The sequence below is a fragment of the Trichechus manatus genome, unplaced genomic scaffold, assembly GCF_000243295.1.
Source record: "Trichechus manatus latirostris isolate Lorelei unplaced genomic scaffold, TriManLat1.0 scaffold00109, whole genome shotgun sequence".
Taxonomy (NCBI): Eukaryota; Metazoa; Chordata; class Mammalia; order Sirenia; family Trichechidae; genus Trichechus; species Trichechus manatus.
This window is the reverse complement of record NW_004444045.1, coordinates 924106-949052: the sequence shown is the minus strand read 5'-3', so window position 1 is coordinate 949052 and position 24947 is coordinate 924106. Positions and strand designations below refer to the sequence as shown.

Genomic DNA, 24947 nt, shown 5'->3' with positions numbered 1-24947 from the left:
AAGCTGGTAATAGGGAACCTAAGGTCGAGAAGGGAGCGTGTTGACATGTCCTGGGGTCGGTAACCAGCGTCACGAAACAGTGTGTGTACTAACAGGTTAGTGAGAAGCTGGTTTGTCCTGTAAACCTTCATCTAAAGCACGTTAATAAAAAAAATAAAAATATTATTCTGCCAAAGATGCCCACAGCACAAAAGAGGTTAGAATCCTTGAATTAGGAAAATAACCTAATAAAGAGGTACCAAGATAACCAATATCATTGCATTCACTAGGTCTTATACCAGCAGAGAAACTGAGACCTGAATCAGTATGCTGTGCACACTTCAAGGTAATCATGTACACAAAATAAAGGGCTCACGCAGGCCAGGGCGGCCCGGGAGGTCTCAGTGTGTAGCAGAGCCCTCACCTCAATATGGGGTATATGTGCAGCATACATTTTGTGGTATTTAAATTTAGTGTGGTTTCCTGGTAAGAGTACATGTTCCACCTGGTAAAGGTTCATGCCTGCTTTCTTTCTTATACTAAAATAAATTCCAGAAGGATAAAATGTTTAAATGTAAAAACATGGATCTATTAAAACAACACTAGTATAAAACTTCTGTGAATTTTAGAAATGATCTTGAAATGGGTATGGTCCTTCTAAGCATGATATAAAACCTAGAACCATATAGGATAGACAGATTTCCCTATATAAAAATAAAAATTCTACTTGGAAATCATACTGTAATGGAAGTCAAAAGGCTAAAGACAGCCTGGAGAAAAATAATGGCAAAACTGTAACAAAAAGATTCATTTCCCATGATTCTTAAAGAGCTGTTGTAAACAGAAAAGAAAGAGTCCAAAAATATAGAGAAAAGTGGGCATAGGACATAAAAAGAGTGGTCACATAAAAAGAATGACTCTGTCTAATGAAGAAATGAAAAGAGATTCAGGTTTACTGGTAATGAAAGATACCCCAAATAAATGGACAGATCAGCATTTTTACCCCATTGGAATGGCAAAGATTACATAGTTTGATAATCCTCTCAGCTGGCTAAAATATATGTAAACAGATACCCATGCACACTACTATTTGTGAGAGAACAAATTGGTACAAGCTTTTGAAGATAAATTTGGCCATATCTATAAAAATTTAAAATGCCTACTTCCTTTGACTTACCAATTCTATTTTTATAAATTTATCTCATAGATAAAACTCACATAAATGTGCAAAGTTATGTGTACAGTATGTCCTTTTCTCCTTTCTAATAGTAGCAAAAATAAACACACGGACACTAAGAAATAGCATAAATGTCCATCAAAAGTTGGCAGTCTGTATTTATTATGGTATGTCAAGACAACGGTTTACAGCTATTAAAATATGTATATATATAGTCCCTGGGTAGTACAAACGGTTAATGTGTTCGGTTGCTAATGAAAAGCAAAGCAGTTCAAGTCCACCAAGATGCACCTAGGAAGAAAAGCCTGGCAATCTACTTCTGAAAAATCAACCACCGAAAACCCCATGGAGCACAGTTCTACCCTGACACCAATGGGGATGCCACAAGTCAGAATTGACTTTATAGCAACTGGTTTTATAAATAAATAGATGCACACACACACACACACACACACACACACACACATTTATACGGAAAGCTGTCTAACATAAAAAAAAAAAACTGACTTGCAGAGCAGTATGTGTACAGCTATCCTGTGTGTGTTAAAACTATTCAGACTATGCATAATGCATGAAGCTGTTAGCAGTGGTTACCCTGAAGGTATAGGAGGATAGGTTGGGTAGGGATAGCAGAGTCGGAGACTTTCGGAAGGAGGGAGACTTTATATCTTTCTCTACTGTTTGAATTTTTAAATGAAATTTATAAAATAATTAAAAACATTTATCGATGTTTTATACAAAAGGATAATTTACCAAGAGAAAAGTGAATGCCTGCCTCATATCTTAGATATTCGCATCTGTGCGATGTTAGAGGTTGGGGAGGAACATATTAAGGTAATGCCCCCAGGCCCACCCCGTCGAGGTACGTTCACCGTCTTGCCTTTTTGGAGAAGTATAGACTGCCGCTGAAGAGTACATGGTCTTGAAGATGTGGAGACTTTGGTAGAATCTCAGCTCGGTTTAACAGCTGTCACAGGGAGAGAAAGAAACGATGGTGCTACCTGAACAACGAACGTAGAACAGTAGCAAAGTAGATCCACATTATTGGGGTTAATTCCGTGGAAAACTGTGGAGAATTTGCTGCACACTTTATAATTTTGAAAGTGTTCTTACTGACATTATCTTATATGATTCTCAAACAGCATTGTGAGGTAGATAAGGAAGGTATCTGTCCTCTTGTTTTACAGGTAAAATTAGAACGCAGAAAGACGCATTTACAAGTCATGTAGGTGACAACAGGGATGGGATTACCTTCTCCTGACTCCTGTTTCAGACCCTTTCCACTCCGTCACAGAGCCTGCAGGGCATTACTGGGCAGCACTGAATACACAGAAGGAGAACATTTACAGGGTAAAAGGTCAGTACATCCCTCAAAGGATATTGGTGGGACTGACGTTGGTCTCCTGAAGGCGTCATTACCAGTTTCCCCTCAGCTTTGCATTGTGGGCACAGACAGGCAAATGAACACCTTGAATAGAAAGAAAGGGAAACATCTGATGTCTTGCTTCCATGTGGCATTCTGTGGCTTTGCTAGACAGCGGTAGTTTTGGTCTGGATTTGGGGGTGTTTGACTTGACCCTGTGTGTGTGTGTGTGTGTGTGTGTGTGTGTCTGGAGTGCTTCTGTGTGTCTGTGTCACATCTACATCAGGCACATGAGCACGTTTTTCTGACTTAGGGCTGTAGGTTAGTTTGGGAGCAAGGGCGGCAAAAGAGAACTTCGGAATTCATTTTCTGGAAATAGGATTGCAGGAGACGGAGGAGTATGAAAGCCGGAGAATGTCAGTGGTTTTTATGGCAGTGGTAATATTTGTGTTACATAGGAAAAAAAAGAGCAAAAATTTTGGAATGTAGCATGCTTTCAAAGGAGTCTTTGAGATAGCCCTACCTTAATCTGACTGAAGCGAGGAAAAGAAAATCCTATTTTCTGAGTGAAGAGAAAGAAGAAAAGGCTGAATTAGCTTCCAATTCCGTCCAGGCACCCCTTAAGCAGTTTTTGTTGAGCATCTGCAGGTTGACATAACGTTGGTCCATTCAGTCTGGTTCTAAATTGTTGCATTAAATGCTAGACAACTTTTGTCACAGAAGCTGTCCCCCTCCTTCAGAACGATCGTCTATAATTAAGGAGGAAACCAGAAAATAATGATAGGGTTCTCTTTTGCCTTTCTGATGGTTTTTTTTATTAAGCATGTCTGTAGAAGCTACTGAGATGCTGATTTCCTATGTAACCAAAAGAAGTCGGCCATTATATAATTACTTCTTTTTAAAAACTACAAAAGGAAATGTGTCAGAAATGCTTTCAATGGGCTAAAGACACCATGAGGCACAAAGAAAAAAATTCGTCTCTGACAAAAAAAACAGTGACTAAATCAATTATTAAAAAAGCATCTTGCTAAGTACATTGAGGTGCCAACCCATATCGCCCAGGGGATGATCTTTGGAGGCACGATTGTGGCAGGAAGAGGAGGCCGGGAAGAATGGAGTGTCGGAGGGCTCAGTGGGCCTGTGGGTGGTACAATTGTATTTGTGTCTTTTAACGTTAAAATCAACGCCCATGGAAGCAGCAGTCAAGAAATAAACGACATAGTGCATTGGGAAAATCTGCTGCAAAAGACCTCTTTACAGTGTTAAAAAGCAAAGGTGTCACTTTGAGGACTAAGGTGCGCCTGACCCAAGCCATGGTATTTTCAGTTGTCTCATATGCATATGAAAGTTGGATGGTGACTAAGGAAGACTGAAGAATTGGTGCCTTTGAATTACGATATTGGCAAAGAATACTGAATATACCATGGACTGTGAGAAGAACGAACCAAACTGTCTTTGAAGAAGTACAGTCAGAATTCTCCTTGGAAGTGAGGATGGCAAGACTTTGTCTTCTGTACTTCGGGCATGTTATCGGAAGGGACTCGTCTCTGGAGAAGGACATCATGCTTGGTAAAGTGAAGGGTCAGCCAAAGAGAGGAAGACGCTCAAGCAGGTGAACTGACACAGTGGCTGCAACAGCGGACTCAAACACAGCAATGGTTGTGAGGATGGCACAGGACTGGGCAGTGTTCTGTTGTACATCGTGTTGCTGTGAGTCGGAACCAACTCAATGGCACCTAACAACAACAACAACAATGTTAAAAAGAGCCCTCTCTGACATTTTCTCTGTTGGCGGAGACCAGGATTTTCACAGGCCCAAACTTGGTTCAGATCTCTGGTGATAAAATTGCCCTTAGTCATGTTTGTTGGAAAGGGGTGAGGTCCATGTACCAATGCCCAAATTCGTGATTATTAACTTATCACTGTACTTGGTGCCTGAGGGATATTAATTAACAAGTGGCAGGATGGGTTTTCTTTGCCCTTCACCATCTTTTCCTCTTTCCTTTCCCTCCTCCCAGAAGCGGGTGTTTTGTCCTGGGTAAGACAGAATCAAGGGGAAGACTTTGTTAGTAAAATTACCCATGGAAGTTATCCATTGATGGGTGGCCAATACTAGCAAAAACAGTTTGTTTTTCTTGTAGATATTTTATTCTGAAAAATCTGAGCAGAGGACGTGTCTGTAACTCAGAGGGTATCTAGGCCAAGGCTACATGCTATAAATGACTGGGAATTCATTTCCAAATTTTGCTGTAATTTCCTCTCTGGTGTGCTGACCCCTCCTCTTCAGGTCTCCTTCCCCCTGGACCCTGTTGTGGTCCTATATGGCCTTCCAGGTTGGGCACGACTCCGTGCCAAGAAGAAGAATTGACTTGGAGTGGTTTTGTGCTTGTCCAGTTCCATTAAAACCCAGTTACTCCTTGCCTTGTAAACTTCATTCTCTTCTGCAGTGGCCCCATTTTGTTTTGGAATCCTTTTTGCCCTTTACTCATATAGGAGCTGCTCCTCCTTGAAGGTGGTTTGATCAGCATGGTGGGTACAAGCCTGTGACGGCCTCAAGAAGTTATAGTGTGAGGCCGATTGTCCTGAAAGGTCTTCTTGGCATCTCAGATCACCCTGTAGTGGGAGATTGGAGAGCTAGATAATAGGCCCTGGGCAAGTCATTTAACCTCCTCAAACCTCAATTTCTTAATCCATGAGACAGAGGAGGGAAGTTCCAAAAAATGCATTATTTTACTTTCCTTATAGTTAAAAGTAGTGTCCCTAGGTGGTACAAACAGTTAAGTGCTCTAGTACTAGCTGAAAGGTTGGCAGTTTGAACCCACCCAGAAGTGCCTTGGAAGACAGGCCTGGTGATCAGCTTCTGAAAGGTCACAGCCTTGAAAACCCTATGGAACACACATGGGGTGGCCCTGAGTCTGAATCGACTTGGCAGGCAGCTAACTATAGTTGTTTGAATGCATTGGCTGTATTAATCATGCAATAATAGGATATTAAAATCAGAAAAGTATTTAGAGATCATAAGAGATCCTAGTGGAGCCCTGGTGGTGCAGTGGTTAAGAGCTCAGCTGCTAACCAAAAGTTCAGCAATTGGAATCCACCAGCCACTCCTTGGAAACCCTATGGCACAGTTGTCATAGGGTCACTATGAGTCAGACCTGACTCTATGACAACGGGTTTGGTTTTGTTCTTTAAGAGACCCTATGGTCCAACTTCCTATGCAGTAATCTTCTTTTCAACATTCCCGATGGTGACCGTCTAATATCCGTTTGAACATTCCCAGGACAAGGAGCACATTACCTTGCAAGTGAGCCACATCATTTTTTTACAATTTGTCAAATGGCTTAATGTGCGTCCTTGTATCTACCCATTGGCCTAATCTCGCTGTTCCAGAAGCTCCACAGAACAATGTATCAGGCTTTCCAATACTCAGGGGTCTTGGTATCTCCCTGTGTCAAGCTGGGTCTGAGAATGGGTGGATGGTTGAATGGGGTTCTTCCCAGGCAAATAAAAGCAACCTTACTTCTGGAACCAGGAGGAGCCTGAGACAAAATGCCAAAAAGTTAAATGAGAAACTCAAGACTGTGAAGTGCTGAAGGTGTCAGCACCGAGCTTTGCACAGACTAGGTCCCCCCTTTAATGAGAGCTGATAGGATTAATAAACATGAGCCAGGAAAGACGATCATCCCCACCAGTGTCCTCTAACATTGTAGAGCTTGTTGGGCTGTCACAATATTTGCCTTCACACTTGGGAGATAATTGGCACTTAGCTGTTACAGCAGCAGCAGCAGCAGGGAAAAAAAAGAAAGAAAGAAACAAACCCATAGGGAAGAGGGTAGGTCTGGTTCTCGTCTGCTAGATCCGGCACATGTCCATGTGAATGAAAAATAACAACTATGGATGGCTCAGCGCCTGGACATCTGTTGTCACCCTGCCTGGTAGCTGTGATTTCTTCCTTAAGCATGAATGAGGGGACTGAGGGGGAAATGGAAAATCTTTGCCGGGCCGGAGCCAAAGACAGCATCCCCGAGGCTGCACGGAAATCTGCCTGTGATTTGGTTCTTTGTGTGGGAGCTTACTATGGACGCTGGGCACCAGCGATGCCCACTGTAGCTGTTGCTGTGTCTTCTTCTGTGGTGGGCTCCGTCTTCCCCAGCTGTGTCCATTGTAGCAATACTCTGATAACATTACAGAAAAAAATATTCAATCAAAACCTTATAAGCCCATCACCCAAGCACAACTGTTTTCAGTTTTGTTTTTTGTTTTTGAGTGGGGGGAAGAAGGTCTTTGTCCACCTGGAGACACATTTTAGTGTGATTATAATCAGGGTATGAATAGAATTTTATATTGTATATATTTTTCACTTACTATTCTATGATAAACCCATTCCCATACTGTTTCTCTTTATCAGTACTATTTTATAGCTGTGGTATTATGGTAGTTCAGAGCTAATGTACCATGGGTAAGTTAACCATCCCTCATTGTTAAACGTTTCCAATTCTTGTTATTAAAAAAAGCCCTACAATGTGTATCTTTTTGGGTATAGCTTTTTTCCTCTTTTGGATAACTTCCTTTGGTGATTCCAGAGAATGAGTCAAGAGATGTGAGTATTTTTATGTCTTGATATTTATGGCCATGTTGTTTTCTAAAAGCGTGTGTATTGGTACAAATTACCAAAAACAATGTGCAAATGTGTCACTTCTGCCACAAAGTTGCCAGACTGGATATTAATTATAATTAGTATAAAGTGATATTAGAGTGTTGTTTTACTTTCTTTCTTTTTGAATTATTAACTAAGGTAACCATTTTCCATATATTACTTACAATTGTGGATTGAGTTGTGTCTCCCACAAACATGTTGAAGCCTTAGCCCCAGGACTGGTGAATGTGACCCTGTTTTGGGAAATGGGATTTTTCTTTGCAGATGTTATCAGTTAGGTTAAGGGGGCCGTGCTGGAGTAGAGTGGACCCTAATCGGAATCCCTTCTGAGTGGCATCTTATGAAAGAGAAGGACAGACACACACAGGGACGAGACCATGTCAGTATCCTAGAATGGCTTTAGTATCTCATATGTTCTCCATATGTGTTCTCTACAAGGGTGAAGGATCTTCGAAGGTGGGGTTTATGTGCTCAGTTTTCCTGGCATTGAGCCCTGTCTCTGCCTGAGTGATTTTTAGCTTCTTGAGTTTCATCCCGGCTCTATTGCCTGGGGTGTCCTTTGCCCTGATTACTGTCTGGGTCAAAGCCTGTCACAGTCCTGCATCAGCCATGGGTTCTGGGCTTACATTCTGGCCAGTTGGCTTGGGGCCTGCCTCCCTGCTTCCCACATGGCAGCTGTGAACTTGAACAGGAACTCTGTCCCAACTTGATGGGCTCATGTTTGGCTCTTTTCTGTCCTTCTGGGCTAAGGCCAAGACCCTGCTGTTCACAGCAAGGGCCGTGGTTAATTTGCAAGTGGGCTTCAGAACGGAAGGTTGAAAGCACTGCCCTATGGTGCGCTCTGGAGTCCCTGGGTGCTGTAAACAGTTAATGGGCTCGGCTGCTAACTGAAAGGCTGGAGATTCGAGTCCACCCAGAGGCACCTCAGAAGAAAGTCCTGGTGATCTAGTTCTGAAAAATCAGCCATTGAAAACCCTGTGGAGCACAGTTCTACTCGGACACACATGGGGTCGCCAAGAGTCAGAATCAGCTCAATGGCAACTGGTCAACTAGTTATGTACTCTGCCAGTCCTCTGCGCAGATTTCCGATATTGCCCTTACCATTTTATCATTATCACCATCACCTAGTTTTCAAAATGATGTTTAACTCTATACTATTTCTAACATGCAGAAGAAAGCAGAAGAGTAATATATCAAATGCTCATGTACCTACCGTCCAGGCTGAGCAAATGTTAACATTCTTTGAAGAGCCCTGGTGGTGCACTGGTTAAGCACTTACCTGCTAACTGAAAGGTCGGGAGTTCAAACCCACCAGCTGCTCCATGGGAGAAAGATGCAGCAGTCTGCTTCCATAAATATTTATAGCATCGGAAGCCCTATGAGGCAGCTCTACTCTGTCCCACAGGGTGGCTATGAGTTGGAGTTGACTCAATGGCAATGGTTTTTTTTTTAAATATTCTTTTTAGTAGATGTTATAAAGAAATAAAACATTACAGATAACAGCTAAAGCCACACTTCCCATCACAACTCCTTCACACTTTCCCCCAAAAGGTAAGGACATAATTATTTGCCACTTTCAGGACGCAAATCTCTGGAGTGCGTGTTCTTGAAGTAGCACCATATTTTACTCATTTTGAATTTTTAGCTAGTAGCAGTGCCCAACACAAATAGGGATCAATACTCAAACAATAAAAGAATAAATGAATAATAGGGATTGTGTTTTTATTAATTTCTTTTATCTGTATATTTCTGTACTAGATAGGGGCTCTACAAATGTTCAGTGAGCTGGGGAATAAAAAATCTCTGAGTCTCAGTTTACTGAGAATAATTTTCTCGGGGTTGTCCTTTTTCTTTCTTCTTCATGGGGACTAATAGCATGTGTTTGCCGCTGGCTCTTACCAAAAGATAATGTGTAGGCGTCTTCAGGCTCTGTAAATATCCAACTGAGAAACAGGACCTGCCTTGAGGAACTTACAGTGGAACCTTCTCACGATGAGTTAATACAACCAACCACACAGCAAACACAGTTTTCTGTATTGGCAGTCTTTTCCATGCTTCCATGTCTTCTTAACCACCTGTTTTCTAGGTTGAAGGATATTGATGTTTCCACACAGATATGGAGCAAAAAGGCTTGGTTGTATTCATTTTTCCCTCTGAATGAGGGAAGCTTTTCAAAATGAACACATCGAACAGCAAATTATCATCCCATTAAGCGCATAAAATTATAGGCAGCTGAGCCAAACCTGGTACCCCCCACACCTCTTTCCCTGGATACAGTCTAGTAAGCCAGCTACAAATTCCAGATGATCAGTTTGCTTAGCTGTGACAATAATTTACAAAACCCAGTGTTTTGCTTCGAAGCCCTTTGAGACGGAGTCTTGAAATGATAGGCTATGCTTCAGGTACTCTTTGGCAAGAAGTTTTCTACTTGGGCTCTTGATGTTACCGAATCCTAGAAGGTGAGTTCTGTCCTGTGCGCGCTCAGACCTGTCGATAATCTGGACACCAGCCTTTGCGAAAGGGAAAGTAAGTTTATTTGCAATGCGCAGAGCAAGGAGCTGGGAGGAAGTTCCTCAGTTCTGACTCCCCTAGTTATGGGGAGTCAGGGCTTGTATGTGATTTGGGCAGCAAGATGGTGGCTTTGCAGGCGTACTGGGGAGGGAAAATTCCAGAAAGCATCCAGGAAACAGGAGGTGACAAGGTTGTTTTTGGATACTACTCAGGTTAGATTAGGACCCACCCTGCTCCAGTATGAACGAGTGTTGACTGATAACATCTTCAAAGAGCCTGTTTTCAAGCAAGGTCCCGTTCACAGGTATTGAATGGACTTCAACATACATTTTTTGGGGGACACAATTCAATCCATAACCGCCCCCCCCCACCCAGACTCCCCTCTTGCGGTACACTCCAAACGAACTGGATTTAATTGTCCCAAATTAAAATCTGATGAGTAAGTCAATTAGAGTTAAAAGTTTTTATTGGGTGGGAAAAAAAACTGAGTAAAGAGTAGATCTCTGGAGAGATGAGCTTGTCACATTACAACTTTGAGCGGCTTATATACAATACAAACTGCTTGGGGGAATTCCCAAAAGGGAAATTTAAAACGATTGGCTGTGGCAGGAGGCGGCTCGGATTGGTTTAAGATTGTGCGTCTGTGTTCTATAGGCTAGTTATGGCTTATCTGATTACTTAAACTTTTCCAGAATTGACTCCATGACAATGGGTTTGTTTTTTTTTGTCTTTATGATAAGTTTTTAGTTTTTGGGAAGGGTTAAGAGTTAAGTTTGTATAGGGGAGGGCGTGGGAGGCAGTCTCTTTAACACTAGTTATGCCCAGACAAACACTGACCTGCCTTCCTTCTGCTCAGGCCCTTCCACTTGGAACCCTTCTGCCCTGTTACTTTGTTTTGAAATCTAACCAGTGCTTCAAGGCCAGGCCCACTTTGCTTTGGGCTCCTGGAGCCCTTGGGGCTGCTTATAGCCCATAGAATAAGTGGCCTCGCTTAGGCTTTTTAACTCCAACTGGGGCCCCAACTTGGGCTGTGAGCTTCCCAGGGGCTCACAGACGCTTGGAGAGCATAAAGTACCTTGTACAATTTTCAGCAAGTACTTGTTTACTGAATCAAACATTTTGAGGCCGAGGAGAGAAAATTCAGGTTAGACTTTCCTGGCTGAGCTGTTAGTAGGAAATCCTCGAGATTCACAGTTTGAATCTTGTTACCCTTCAAGTGAGGAATATTTATAAGCCTAGTGACAAAGTGTCATTGTCTGGAGACATGACCTGGAGGGAGATCAAACAGCTTTGTTACTGTGTCCTGTTCCATTCCAGTGAATTTTATGCCAGGCCAGGGGGAACAAAAGCCTCTAATCAGGTATGGGGGACCTGCCTCCAGAGGTGCTGACTCACAGATCTAAAGTCACATGCATTACCTTGGAAATTTGCTTGTCACCAGCCTGACTTGTGTTGCTGTGGCCTGAGGGTCATTCCGTCAGCCACTGGTTGATGTGAAAGCAACCCGGACTCATGGCGACCACACGTGTGTCAGAGTAGAACTGTGCTCCATAGGGTTTTCAGTGACTAAGTTTTCACAAGCAGATCCCTAAGCCTTTCTTCCCAGGCACCTCTGGGTGGACTAGAACTTCCAGCCTTTTGGTTAGCAGCTGAGTATGTTAACCATTTGCACCAACCAGGTGTTCCCTTATTAGCCTAAAATCAAACCAAGTGCATCATCATTGAGTCGATTTTGACTCTTGGCGGTGCCGTGTATTACAGATAGAACTGCTTCATAGGGTTTGCTTGTCTGTAATCTTTACAAAGGCAGATCGCAAGATCTTTCCTCTGTGATGCTGCTGGGTGGGTTTGAATCATCTATCTTTAGGTTAATAGTTGAGCCCAGACTATTTGCCCCACCCAGGGATCTATCAGCCAAGGTGGTGGGGTGGGGGGCGGTGCTCAATTCCTGAGCCTTGACTGGAGAGGCTGGTCCTTGGAGGGGGGATCCTTCATCCTGTGGACGCTGGATGTGATCTTGGTTTTGATCTTCGTTGGGGTCATGCGATCCCGGGTCCCTGACACATATTAACCTCACTGAGGTTTGGTAACTTCTGCCTTTTCATAACATGTAAATGTATACCCTATCTACCTGCACTGCACACGCAGACAGGCTGTGCCTCAGACTTCCAGGCAGCAATAGACTGCTAGGAATGAAGCATGTGAACCCACTGGGCATCAACCATTCCTTGGGTGCTACTTCATCTGTGATCGAGCCAGACACATGAGACACTTACACAGTGTTGGCAAAGTGAAAGCCGTTATGATTATTTATAGAAAGCACACAGAAAACAATAAGAGATTCTCAGAGGGGAATCACTTACCCTTTCCCAAATTACCCATGTCCATTCTTATGTTGCTGGGCGGGTGCACTGTGGTTCGGGTCAGAGATCGGATGCTGTCTTCACGTCATTGCTGCTTCTGGCTACCACCACGCTGCTGAGGGACCTGCTCAGCTCCTGAGTCTTCTGCTCTGCCGCAGGGCCTCGCTGGTCTCTGCTGCTGGGCCTCACTGGACTCTGATGCTGGCTACCTGGGCCCTTAGGGCTCTCTTGCTGCCTCAATGCTCGAGCCCACGCTTCTGGAGGGGCGGTAAACCCTGCGTGGTGCACACTCAGGCCTCTGCCCTGCATGGGCAAGTGTTACAGCTCTTTTAGCTCCACCAGCAAGCCTCCTGCCTGAAGGTACTAAGCTCTTACTCCATGAGCCCAAGCCTACTGCAGCTGCTTTGTTCCGCTGCTGTCTCTCATCATCTCACATCGTATTCAGTGTTATAGCTCTTTCTTTTGGGTCTAAGAGGTTCTCAGTGCAGGGACCCCAGGTCCTTGATTGAAAGGATGTTGTCTTAGTCATCTAGTGCTGCCATAACAGAAATACCACAAGCGGATGGTTTTAACGAAGAGAAGTTTATTTCCTTAGAGTAAAGTGGGCTGAAAGTCCAAATTCAGGGTGTCAGCTCCAGGGGAAGGCTTTCTCTCTCTCAGCCTTCTTCTCCTCTGTTTTCCCCCAGACTAGGAGCTTCTCTGTGCAGGGACCCCAGTCCAAAGGACGTACTCTGCTCCCAGCACTGCTTTCTTGATGGTATGAGGTCCCCAACTCTCTGCTCACTTCCCTTTCCTTTTATCTCTTGAGAGATAAAAGGTGGTGTAGGCCACACCCCAGGGGAACTCCCTTTACATTGGATCAGGGATGTGACCTGGGTAAAGGTGGTGTTACAATCCCACCCTAATCCTCTTTAACATAAAATTACAATCACAAAATGGAGGCCAACCACACAATTCTGGGAATCATGGCCCAGCCAAATTGATACACACATTTTTTGGGGGACATAATTCAAACCGTGACAGACGTGCTCCACTCTAGACTCTTATTGATGGTAGTGACGTCCCTCCAAATCTCAGTGGAATTGGCCCTCGTATAAGCTTACTCTTTGTCAATTTCATTGCATGGTCCTCCTAGCAGGACCATGAACTGACCAATCCCTCGGTATACCATAAATCACTCAATTTGCATAGTCCTAGCCAATCATTTTGTGGGAGCTACAAGACCACGGCTAGAAAAGCCATATAAAAGTGATAAATTGCACCACAGTAACAATGTTTGATAATCACAAAGGAGTCAATTCCATTGTGGGAATGAAAGGTAATACATATGGTTTTTAGCTTAAGAATCTTACAATTTAACAGAAGATACAAGAAAAATGCATATTCCAAAGGCATAAAAACAAAGAATTGTTGTTGTTAGTTGAGGTTGAGTTGTCTCTCTCATGGTGACCTTATGCATAACAGAATGAAACATTGCTTGGTCCTGAGCCATCTTCATGATTGTTGGTATGTTTGAATGCATTGTTGTGGCTGTTGTGTCGATCTGTTTCCTCGAAGGTCTCCCTCTTTTTTGTTGACCTTCTGCTTTACCAAACATGATGTCTTTTTCTAGAAATTGGTCTTTCTTGATGACTTGGCAAAGTAAGCAAGGTGAAGTCTCACCATCTTCATTTCTAAGGAGCATTCTGGTTGTATTTTTTCTAACAAAGAAAGCCATTGTTGTTAGGTGCCAATGAGTCAGTTCTGACTCATAGCAACCGTATGTACAACAGAATGAAACACTGCCCAGTCGTGCACCATCTTCACAGTCTTTGCTATGTTTGAGGCCATTGTTGCAACCACTGTGTCAATCCATCTTATTGAGGGTCTTCCTCTTTTTTGCTGACTCTCTATTTTACCAAGCATAATTCCTTTTCCAGGGACTGGTCCCTCCGGATAACATGTCCAGAGTACATGAGAGGAAGTCTTGCCATCCTCACTTCTAAAGAGCATTCTGGCTGCACTTCTTTCAAGACAGATTTGTTTGTTCTTCTGGCAGTCCATGGTATGTTCAATATTCTTCGCCAACACCACAATTCAAAGACATTGATTCTTCTTCAGTCTTCCTTATTCACCATCCAGCTTTGACATGCATATGAGGTGATTGAAAACACCATGGCTTGTCAGGCACACCTTAGTCCTCAAAGTGACATCTTTGCTTTTTAACACTTTAAAGAGGTCTTTTGCAGCAGATTTGCCCAAAGTAATATTTCCTTTGATTTCTTGACTGCTGCTTCCATGGGCATTGATTGTGGATCCAAGTAAAATGAAATCCTTGATAACTTCAATATTTTCTCTATTTATCATGATGTTGCTTACTGGTCCAGTTGTGAGGATTTTGGTTTTCTTTATGTTGAGGTGTAGTCCATACTAAAGGCTATAGTCTTTGATCTTCTTCAGTAAGCGCTTCAAGTTCTCTTCACTTTCAGCAAGGAAGGTTGTGTCATCTGCGTAACGCGGATTGTTAATGAGTCTTCCTCAAATCCTGATGCCCCATTCATCCTCATACAATCCAGCTTCTTGGATTATTTGCTCAGCATGCAGATTGAATAAGTATGGTGAAAGGATACAACCTTGACCCACACCTTTCCTGATTTTAAACCATAAAATATCCCGTTATTCTGTTCAAGTGACTGGTTCTTGGCCTATGTACGAGTTCTGAATGAGCACAAGTAAGTGTTCTGAAATTCCCTTTGCAGTGTTATCCATAATTTGTTATGATCCACACAGTCGAATGCCTTTGCATAGTCAATAAAACTCAGGTAAACATCTTTCTGTCTGTTAGCTGCCCGAATGTCCTCTTTGGTGAAGTGTCTGTTCATATCCTTTGCTCATTTTTGAATTGGATTATTTGTCTTTTTGTTGTAGAGATGTTGGATTTTCCTATAGATTTTAGAGATTAGACCTTTGTTGGATTTGTCATAGCCAAAATTTTTTTCCCAGTCTGTAGGTTGTCTTTTCACTCTTTTGGTGAAGTCTCTTGATGAGCATAAGTGTTTAATCTTTAGAAGATCCTAGTTATCTAGCTTATTTTCTGTTGTTTGTATATTGTTAGTTATGGTTTGTATCCTGTTTATGCCACGTATCAGGGCCTATAGCATTGACTCTATTTTTTGTTCTATGATCTTTATAGGTTTTGGTTTTATATTTAGGTATTTGATCCATTTTGAATTAGTTTTTGTGTATGGTGTGAGGTATGAGTCCTGTTTCATTTTTTTACAGATGGGCATTAAGTTTTGCCAGCAACATTTGTTAAAAAGACTGTCTTTTCCCCATTTAATGGACTTCGGGCCTTTGTCAAAGATCAGTTGACCTTAGGTGGATAGATTTACTTCTGGGTTCTCAATTCTGTTCCATCGGTCAGCGTGTCTGTTGTCATACCAGTACCAGGTTGTTTTGACTATCATTGCTGTATAGCAGGTTCTGAGGTCAGATAGTACAAGTCCTCCTATCTTATTTTTCTTCTTCAATAGTGCTTTGCTTATCCGGGGCCCCTTCCCTTTCCATATAAGGTTAATGATTAGTTTTTCCATCTCATTAAAGAATGCTGTTGGTATTTGGATCAGGATTGCATTGTATTTGTAGATCACTTTGGGTAGACTTGACATTTTCACAACGTGGTGTCTGCCTCTCCATGAGCATGGTATGTTTTTCATTTATGTAGGTCTCTTTTGGTTTCTTGCAGTAATGTTTTGTAGTTTTCTTTGTATAGGCCTTTTACATCCCTGGTTAGATTTATTCCTAAGTATTTTATTATTTTAGGGGCTGTTATAAATGATATTGATTTCTTTTTTATAGTTCTCTTTATTGGTGTATAGGAATCCAACTGATTTTTGTATGTTTATCTTGTGTTCTGTTCCTCTGCTGAATCTTTCTATCAGTTCTAGTAGTTTTCTTGTGGAGTCTTTTGGGTTCTCTATGTATAATACTGGAAACCCTGGTGGTGTAGAGGTTAAGAGCTATGGCTGCTAACCAAAGGTCAGCAGTTCAAATCCACCAGGCACTCCTTGGAAACACTATGGGGGCAGTTCTACTCTGTCCTTTAGGGTCACTATGAGTCAGAATCAACTTGACGGCAATGGGTTTTTGTTTTTTTAACGTATAATATCATATCATCTGCAAATAGGGACAGTTTTACTTCTTCCTTACCAATTTGGATGCCTTTTATTTCTTTTTTTTGCCTCATTGCTCTAGCTAGGACTTCCAGCACAGTGTTAAATAGAAGTGGTGGTGATAGAGGGCATCCTTGTCTTGTTCCTCTTCTCAAGGAGGAATGTTTTCAGTCTCTTTCCATTAAGAATGATGTTGGCTGTCAGTTTTTTATAGAGACCCTTTATTATATTGAGGAATTTCCCCTCTATACCTATTTTATTGAGAGTTTTTATCGGGAATGATGTTGGACTTTGTCCAGTGCCTTTTCTGTGCTGATTGAGATGATCATGTGATTCTTTTCTTTTGTTTTATTCATGTGGTGGATTACGTTGATTGATTTTCTAATGCTGAACCATGTTTGCATACCTGGCATGAATCCCACTTGTTAGTGGTGTATTACTTTTTTGATATAATGCGGAGTTTTATTGGCTAGAATTTTGTTGAGAATTTCTATATTCACGAAAGATATTGGTCTGTAATTTTCTTTTTTTGTGGTGTCTTTGCCTGGGTTTGGTATCAGGGTTATTAGCAGGTTTGCTGGCTTCACTGGATGAATTCGGAAGCATCCCTTCCTTTACTATATTCTGAAATAGCTTGAATAGTACTGGTGCAAGCTCTTCTCTGAATGTTTGGTAGAGTTCTCCAGTGAAGCCATCTGGGCCAGGGCCTCTTTTTTGTTGGGAGTTTTTTAAATTACCTTTTCAATTTCTTCTCTTATTATGGGTCTGTTCAGATTTTCGACCTCAGTTTGTGTTAGATTTGGCCAGTGGTTTGCTGATCCTTTCAAAGAACCAACTTTCGGTTTTGTCGATTCTTTCTATTGTTTCCAAATTTCTTGGCATACACAAGTGAACGCTTCCAGCATTGCATCTGTTTGTTGAAACATCTCAGTTGGTATTCTGTCAATTACTGGAACCTTGTTTTTCACCAATGCCTTCAATGCAGCTTGGACTTCTCCCTTCAATACCATCCGTTCTTGATCATATGCTGCCTCTTGAAATGGTTGAACATTGACCAGTTCATTTTGGCACAGTGACTCTGTGCATTCCTTACATCTTCCCTTGATGTTTCCTGCATCATTCAGTATCTTCCCCATAGAATCCTTCAATATTGCAACTTGAAGCTTAAATTTTTTCTTCAGTTCTTTCAGCTTGAGAAATGCCGAGCATGTTCTTCCCTTTTGATATTCTAACTCCAGGTCTTTGCACATTTCATTACAATACTTTACTTTGTCTTCTTGAGCTGTCCTTTGAAATCTTCTGTTCAGCTGTTTTACATCATCATTTCTTCTATTTGCTTTAGCTACATTACATTCAAGAACTAGTTTCAGAGTCTTTTCTGACATCTATTCTGGTCTTTTCTTTCTTTTTTGTCTTTTTAATGACATTTTGCTTTTGAAAACCTCATAATTCTATGGGAGTTTGATACTGTGAACTTTATTCCTGGCTGTTCTAGGAGGTCACTTGAATCAGTGGAGCCCTGATGCCTTGTACATTAGCCAGGGAGCATCTCCATCTGGTTCATGAGGATGTTGCACTCTGCTCACAGTGCTGATTCCAAGAAAAACAAAGGGATCAGAGCACAGTAACCAGTTCAAGCTGATACTGAGTTACAGAAATCCCTTGATTTTTTTTTTTTTTTTTTTTTTTTGCATTTATAGGGTGTATCCAAGAGCTGGGAGTGGATGTAAGTGATACAGGTATTTGGGTGGCAGCAGACGTGATTGGTGGTGACTCTGACCATGTTGAGTTTAGATCGTCTCGTAACCAGATCTTAGGATGATGGTCTTGGTCCAGGTGGGAGACACCAGCAAAGTTAGAACAAAAGCCCACTGATGTAAGAATCAAAGCATGGAGTTCAGGATTCTAGGCAAGGTGTTTAAAGGGACAGAATCCGGACCAACAACTAGAAAGATCCTTCAATGGAAGCTTTCATTGAGGTGGTAAACTTTAATAGGGATTTGGAAGAGGGAAGGCACATATCTTTATTGAGAGGATGGACACGTGTGAAACAAAGGAGAATAGCAAATGATTTCTATCTACTGACTGAGAAGAGGGGTCCAGGATGCTATTCTCTCCTTCTGGGGGGAATCTGAGGAATAGGCCCTTGGGCTTCACCAACTTCCTTAGAAGTCAGTGGGTGAGGTTGACATTGTCATACTAAGAACTGGGCAGCCACCCTTCTCTTCAAAACCACTGTTGGAGTTATTTATTTGTCTTCTTTGTCATCAGCAAGAGTTGACAACCCCCTCTCCCCCGGATGGCATAGTCATAGGCAGTCCTGAGAATCTGCGGCATTTTAAAAATTGAATTTGAAATTCTGAGGTATTTTGATCAGTTTAGAATCAATCCACCTCAGAAAAAGAGGATGCAAATTTGAAAACCATGCCATTGTAGCTCTTTAATAACTATGCTATAGGCAGGGAAATGGTTAGACAGTGACTGTTAGAATGAATAATGCTATTAAATGGAATATAAAACAAATCCATATAGGATTATTGGATTGGAAGTAAGAGACAGAGAGAGGCTCAAAATTTGCCAGAATTTGATTAGGGAAATAAAATCTCAGACAGAGTAATGATGGATGGTATGAGCTGATTAACTTGAGCTCTGTTGTGAGGGTAATGTTGACAGAGACTGCACTGCAAAGTTTGGAGCTGGAGGGAGTTCAGGCATTTAGTTGAAATCTTTATTTTTACCAATAAGAAGGCTGAGGCTTAAAGGAATAAACAACTTGACGTATGTCCTACAGCTAATTAGGGACAGAGCTTGGACTCAAATCCAAATCTTCTGACTGTTGCAAAATTTGAGGCAATTTGATTAATCACACTGCTTAGCCCATTGACAGGCCTGCCTGCCAGAAGCGCTTGATAAATATTTATCTGGCTATCTGAGTCACTTTTCCCTGCCATCCAAGTCTCTTTGCCACATTGTCAGGTGTTTGGCGGTCCTAGTAGGACAGCAGCTAATACCATGCAATGTTGATGTGCCATCCTTTGTCCTTTACTCTTTGCAGTGTGCGTCAGGACCTTGAGGTGGGTCTTAGTTTCCTTGGTTCCCAAATAAAACTCGCATCTCCAAGTTGACTCATTAGACTTTGTTGCATGTGTCTCTGCCTAGCAGACACTCAGTGTGCCTGAGCTGCCGTCCACTCAGAGAGAAAGTGTGGAAAACACAGCTGCTCATCCTCCCCTCACTCTTACCTGACCCAGGTGCTTCTCCAGTGGTCAGAGCGGTCACTTCTCTATAGCCTCAAGTCAGGAAATCCTCAGTAATGTTTGCCTCAATGTGTTCTTTATTTTGTACATGGAATCAGTGTTAAATTCAGATTCTTCTTAAACAATGCGTTTCCCAGCAACCTCTCCTGCCCCTTATTTTCTCTGCCATTAATCAGACTGGAGCATATTATTTTCAATAGGCCTGAAGGTGGTTTTCCACTCCCTTTTGGATCAAGTCCAAGATTTTATCACACACCTTTTCTTATTGGTTGCCCTTTATATTGTATTTCAATATCTTTCAGTCTTGAGAGAGAAATGAGAAACACCATGAACAGACAGGAAGTAAAATGTGGACCTATTAATATTCAAGCAGACCCAACCCACAGTGGCTGGTTGTGGGGTATTCTCAAAGAATTTGATCTTTATCCCTGGTTCCTCGGAGGTGATCTGTGGACCCTTCGAATTTCCCCAGTAATTGGAGTCTTTGTTATTCAAGGAGGGGATCCAGACCACACCTACCTGACAGGTTATACTAAAAGGTGACTCTTGGGTGGGGGCTGGTCAGGCCAGATCAGCCCTACTTCAGGTCGTTCTAGGGTGAAAACATCACAAAGTTTAGTAAAGCAAAAGGGTAAGTTTTATTTGGCATATATTCGAAGAAGCAAAAGCAGGAGACAGACAAGCATGCTGCCAGAGCCATGTCTGCTTGAATCCAAGGAATATTACAGAATAAGCAAGAGTGGGAAAACAGACAAGCATGCTGCCAGAGCCATGTCTGTCTGAGTCCGAGGAATGTTACAAAATCATCAGTATATCTCAACATTATAAATGGACAAAACCATTGAAAGCCTCACCTTTTCACAGATTGGCTAAAAACTGTTAAATCACAGTGATTCTACATTTTGAAGTGTCTTTCTTAATTATTACTGGTACAGATTTCAGTAATGACAGTCAGGAGGGTCTTCATTGGTTCAACAAATCTTCTATTCACTAAATGCTAAGAGAAAAAGATAAGAGTGGAAAGTCTTTTGTGCTCTGATTAGTTTATGTGAAATGTTCCCTATAAGATGTTTTCCAAGATTGTCCCAGCTATCATCTTTATACCTGAGGGCCCAGTTGATGTGTCCTTGCGAGTCCTTATGAGTTCAGCTCCAGCTGATTCATATTCTCTGTGCTCAAGGACAGGGAATAATGGCTCCAATATTATCTCCTAAATCAAGGTTGAGTTCAACCACACGGTCAGTGATTCAATCAATCATGCCCATATAATGGAACTCCCATAAAGACTCTGGACATTGAAGCTTGGAGAGTTTCCTGGTTGGTGAAAGACATCTGTGCTTGGAGCGTGACGTGTCCCTTTGTGGGACATGGAAGTTTCATACTGGGGACGCTTGCAGATTTCATCCTATGTGTCTCTTCATTTCTATCCTTTGTTTGCTATCATAAAACTGTAATAATAAGTAGAGTGCTTTCTTCTGTTCTGTGAGTAGTTCTATCAGATTATCAAACTGGAGGGGGTTATGGGAATTCCTGAATTTATAGGTCTGGAGTGAGAGGAGTCCTGGGAACCCCTGAGCTTACAGAAGGTATCCAGGGGGAGTAGAGAGAACCCCTAAATTTATAGCCGGTAGATCAGAAGTGAGGATGTCATGGGGACCCCCAAACTGTGGTTCGTGTCTGAAATCTTGGGCAAACTGGCAGTCTGGAGGACTGTGCCCTTTAAGTTGTGAGGGTTGACCTGGCTCTGATGATTAGGGTCAGGGGAAGAAGAACTACATTAAAGTTAGATTTAGAGTTAGAGTTGGCCTCAGAGAAGGTGGGCAAAGAGACACCCAATATACTGGTAAATTTCTTTTCTAGTCAGGGAGCGTGAAATATAATCACATGTTTTTTCTGACATTTCTTAAAAGGAACCTTTAGAGAGGGAAAAGCAGTTAGCTTTCTATTTATGGCACTTTTATCATCTTTGTTTTGATTTTAAAAATAGCTTATTTTAAAAAGGCTTGAAGTAGCATTTTACTTTCTATGCAGTCTGCTTTTGTGATTGAGGATGATTTTAGATTTTTGGAAGGTTTTTTGTCTCCAGAAATGTATGTTGGAATGAATATAAAGTGCCTATACTCTTCCCAAGACACTACTCTTTTAATTGTAATGGTCAAAACAAAAATTCTGAGGTTATGGCTTCTGGTTGCAGATTAAAGATTGGATGAAAAACTGTTACAAGTTGGTTGTGAGGCCAAGAGGTAGCTACTGGAGGTGGAAAAACCCAGAACACGTGAGATACTCAGGGAAGATTTATGATGCCACAAAGCCCTGACCCAAATTTTGCTTTTCCCTGACATATCTCCCAAATGCTATCTTATTAACTGATTCTGATAATATTTATTAAGGATTAACAAATTCCAAGTGCTGTCTTAGGAGCCTTGGTGGCACAGTGGTTAAGAGCTCAGCCGCTAACCAAAAGGTCGGCAGTTCAAATCCACCAGCCACTCCTTGGAAACCCTATGAGGCAGTCCTACTCTGCCCTATAGGGTCACTATGCACTATGAGTTGGAATCAACTCAGTGGCAATGAGTTTTTTTTTTGGTATTAGGTGCTAGGGATTCAAAATCAATAATGCTCTACCTTACGCAGTATACACAAATCAATTCCAGATGGATTGCAGATCTAATTGTGAAAGGTAAGATAACAAAACTTTTAGAAGAAAATTTAGGTGGCCGTCTCATGACCTTGGAGGAAGCAAAAAATTTCTATACAGGACACAAAAAGGAAAAGAAATAAAGGAAGAGAAATGGGACTATATTCAGAGTTTCTGTTCATCAAAAGACGTGAAGAGAGTGAAAAGATAGGTGAGAAGAGTGTTAAAAGATATTTGCAATATATAGAGTCAGTAAAGAAATAAAGAGCTCTTACAAATCAATAAGAAAAAGACAGAACGACAATAGAAAAGTGGGCAAAATACTCAAATAGGAACTTCAAAAAAAAGATATCTAAAAGGCCTATAAATATGTAAAAATTTGCTCAATGTCATTAGTTATCAGACAGATACTAGTTAAAAACACAATGAAATACTAGAACATATGCACTAGAATGGATAAAATGACAAGAGAAAACATACCAAGGATTGGTAAAGATGGAGAGCAAGTAGTACTCTCATACCCTTTTCATGGGATTATAAACCGATACTCTGGAAACCACTTTGGAAAACTGGTTGGCAGTATCCAATAAAGTTGAAAAAATGCTGAACTTTGACCTAGAAATTCTAGGTAGATATATACACCCAACAGAAAGTGTACGTCTGATCCATTTGAGTGGGTTTAATGAAGTAGGGAGAAATGAAGATAAAAAGTATAGAATATTCTTTTGAGAAGTCTGGCTGTTTTCAGGGTGGGAGAGAGGTGGGTAGCAAGAGAGGAACTAGTGTTTAAGAAAAGGCTTTTGTAGGAGGGATATGATGAAAAGATAGAGGTTAAAAATATAGAAGAGACTAGAATTAGTTGATGAAGCTCCCAGATAAGAAGTTTTAAATTAAAAAACATAGCTGGAGCTTTATGTGAATAGGTAGAAGAACATGTTTTCCCCCTCTAGACTTAGGAAGAAGTACAAGAATTAATGTAGATGTGAATAAGTTATATGTGGGTAGATATGTGTTGAGGGAGATTTCTGTGGATAGCTTCTATTTCTTGGTGAAGTAAGTGTTATGGATTGAATTGTGTCCCCCCAAAATGTGTGTCAATTTGGCTAGGCTGTGATTCCCAGTATTGTGTGATTGTCCACCATTTTGGTATCTAATGTGATTTTCCTTGTGTTATAAATCCTACCTCTATGATGTTAATGAGGCAGGATTATAGGCAGTTACGTTAATGAGGCAGGACTCAATCTACAAGATTAGATTGTATCTTGGGTCAATCTCTTTTGAGATATAAAAGACAGAAGTCAGCAAAAAGACAGAGGGACCTCCTACCACCAAGAATGAAGAACCAGGAGGAGGGTGCATCCTTTGGACCCGCGGACCCTGCACTGAGAAGCTCCTAGACCAGGGGAAGATTGATAACAAGGTCTGTCCCCTGGAGCTAGCACCCTGAATTTGAATTTTTAGCCTCCTAGACTGTGAGAAAATAAATTTCTCTTTGTTAGAGCCATCCACTTGTGGCATTTCTGTTATTGCAGTACTAGATAACTAAGGCAATAAGATACTAGTTAATTTCCCAAGTGAGATGGACAAGGGGTAAGTTGAGGGCTGAAAAGTGGTGAAATTTTGGAATAGCTAGTGTGGGAGAAAGGGAGAAGGAAGTGACCAAGGAAGACAAGATCATTAAGTATCATTGAGGATTCAGCTGCTGCGGGACACCATATGTTTACAGTGGCATCAACTTACACTCCTACATGCTTTCCTCTAGCATCCCTCAACAGCTGAGTAGAGGGCTAACTAGAGAAGATAGAAGGTTATGTGGGTCCATGGTTAAGGGAAAAGGACAGGGAAGAGTTCAAGTGACCTAAACATTTTGACAAAACGGGTTAAGTGATGATATATGGAAACTGAGTTGGATAGGAAAGGGTCAGAAGTAACAAGAGAGGGGATGGACTTGTGGAAAAGGGAACATTTGAGAAACTGAAGGTCTAGATGGGTTCTAGTAATGAGATGGTATGCGGACCTGAGGAAATGAACTGGCTAGGAGAGATGGTGATAGTGTTTGTTCCACATGATGAACAGGCCTGGGGTGAGAGAGGGAGAGGGCAAGAGGTCAAGGAACTTTGCAGCTAGACTATTAGCTAGGTCTTTCTCCTGGACAGTAAGGCCTGCAGGAGAATGGCAGGAGCAGGTCTGGAGAGAAAGACCAAGAGAAGGTACCAAAGTTCTCAGTTGAATTAGGGATAGTGACCAGGTAATCTGTGAAGACAGTAGACTAAAGTCACAGAGACAGACCCGGGAGGCATGAGTCTCAGGAGGGAGTGTTTTTACATATCAGTAAAAGAGGAAAGGTCTTGAAGAGATGTGGGGAAAGGGAATAATGTAGAATATAGCACTGGATCATGTGGAATGGAAAGTTTCAGAAAAAGAGAAGAGGCTGAATTTAAGAGGGTTCTCGTCCCCAAGAATTCTCCAAAGCTGTTGTATAATCATGACGGCATTCAGCACGAGACTAAGACATAATGACTTCTAAGAATAGGTTACTAGTGTGCAGTTCACTAAGCCTTACCCCAAACCAAAATCCGTTGCCATCAGTCGATTCCGACTCATAGCTACGCTATAGGACGGAGTAGAACTACCCCACAGGGCTTCCAGCAAGTGGCTGGTGGATTCAAACTGCTGACCCTTGGTTAATAGGCAAGCTCTTAACCACTGTGCCACCACAGCTCCTCACTGAGTACTAGGTAAGGAAAAAAGTATACAAAAGAAGGATCACAGTAGATTATAAGCTCCTTGAAGCCAGGGACTGTGATTTATCTACCTCTGCAGTGTGCAGTGCTTAGCACCAACATTTGTA

General features: G+C 41.7%; 1 long non-coding RNA gene across 3 annotated transcripts in view; it reads left to right on the top strand.

Annotated features, from left to right (window-relative positions):
- LOC111821832 (uncharacterized) overlaps window positions 1-24947 on the top strand; it is a 229232-nt gene that overhangs the window by 47819 nt on the left and 156466 nt on the right. For 2 of the 3 annotated variants that reach the window (XR_002825166.1, XR_002825167.1), the window contains exon 3: window positions 2344-2513. This is a non-coding gene — a long non-coding RNA (uncharacterized LOC111821832). Of the gene's footprint in view, window positions 1-269; window positions 326-2343; window positions 2514-24947 lie in introns of all 3 variants that reach the window. The other variant, XR_002825168.1, reaches the window with a different exon arrangement.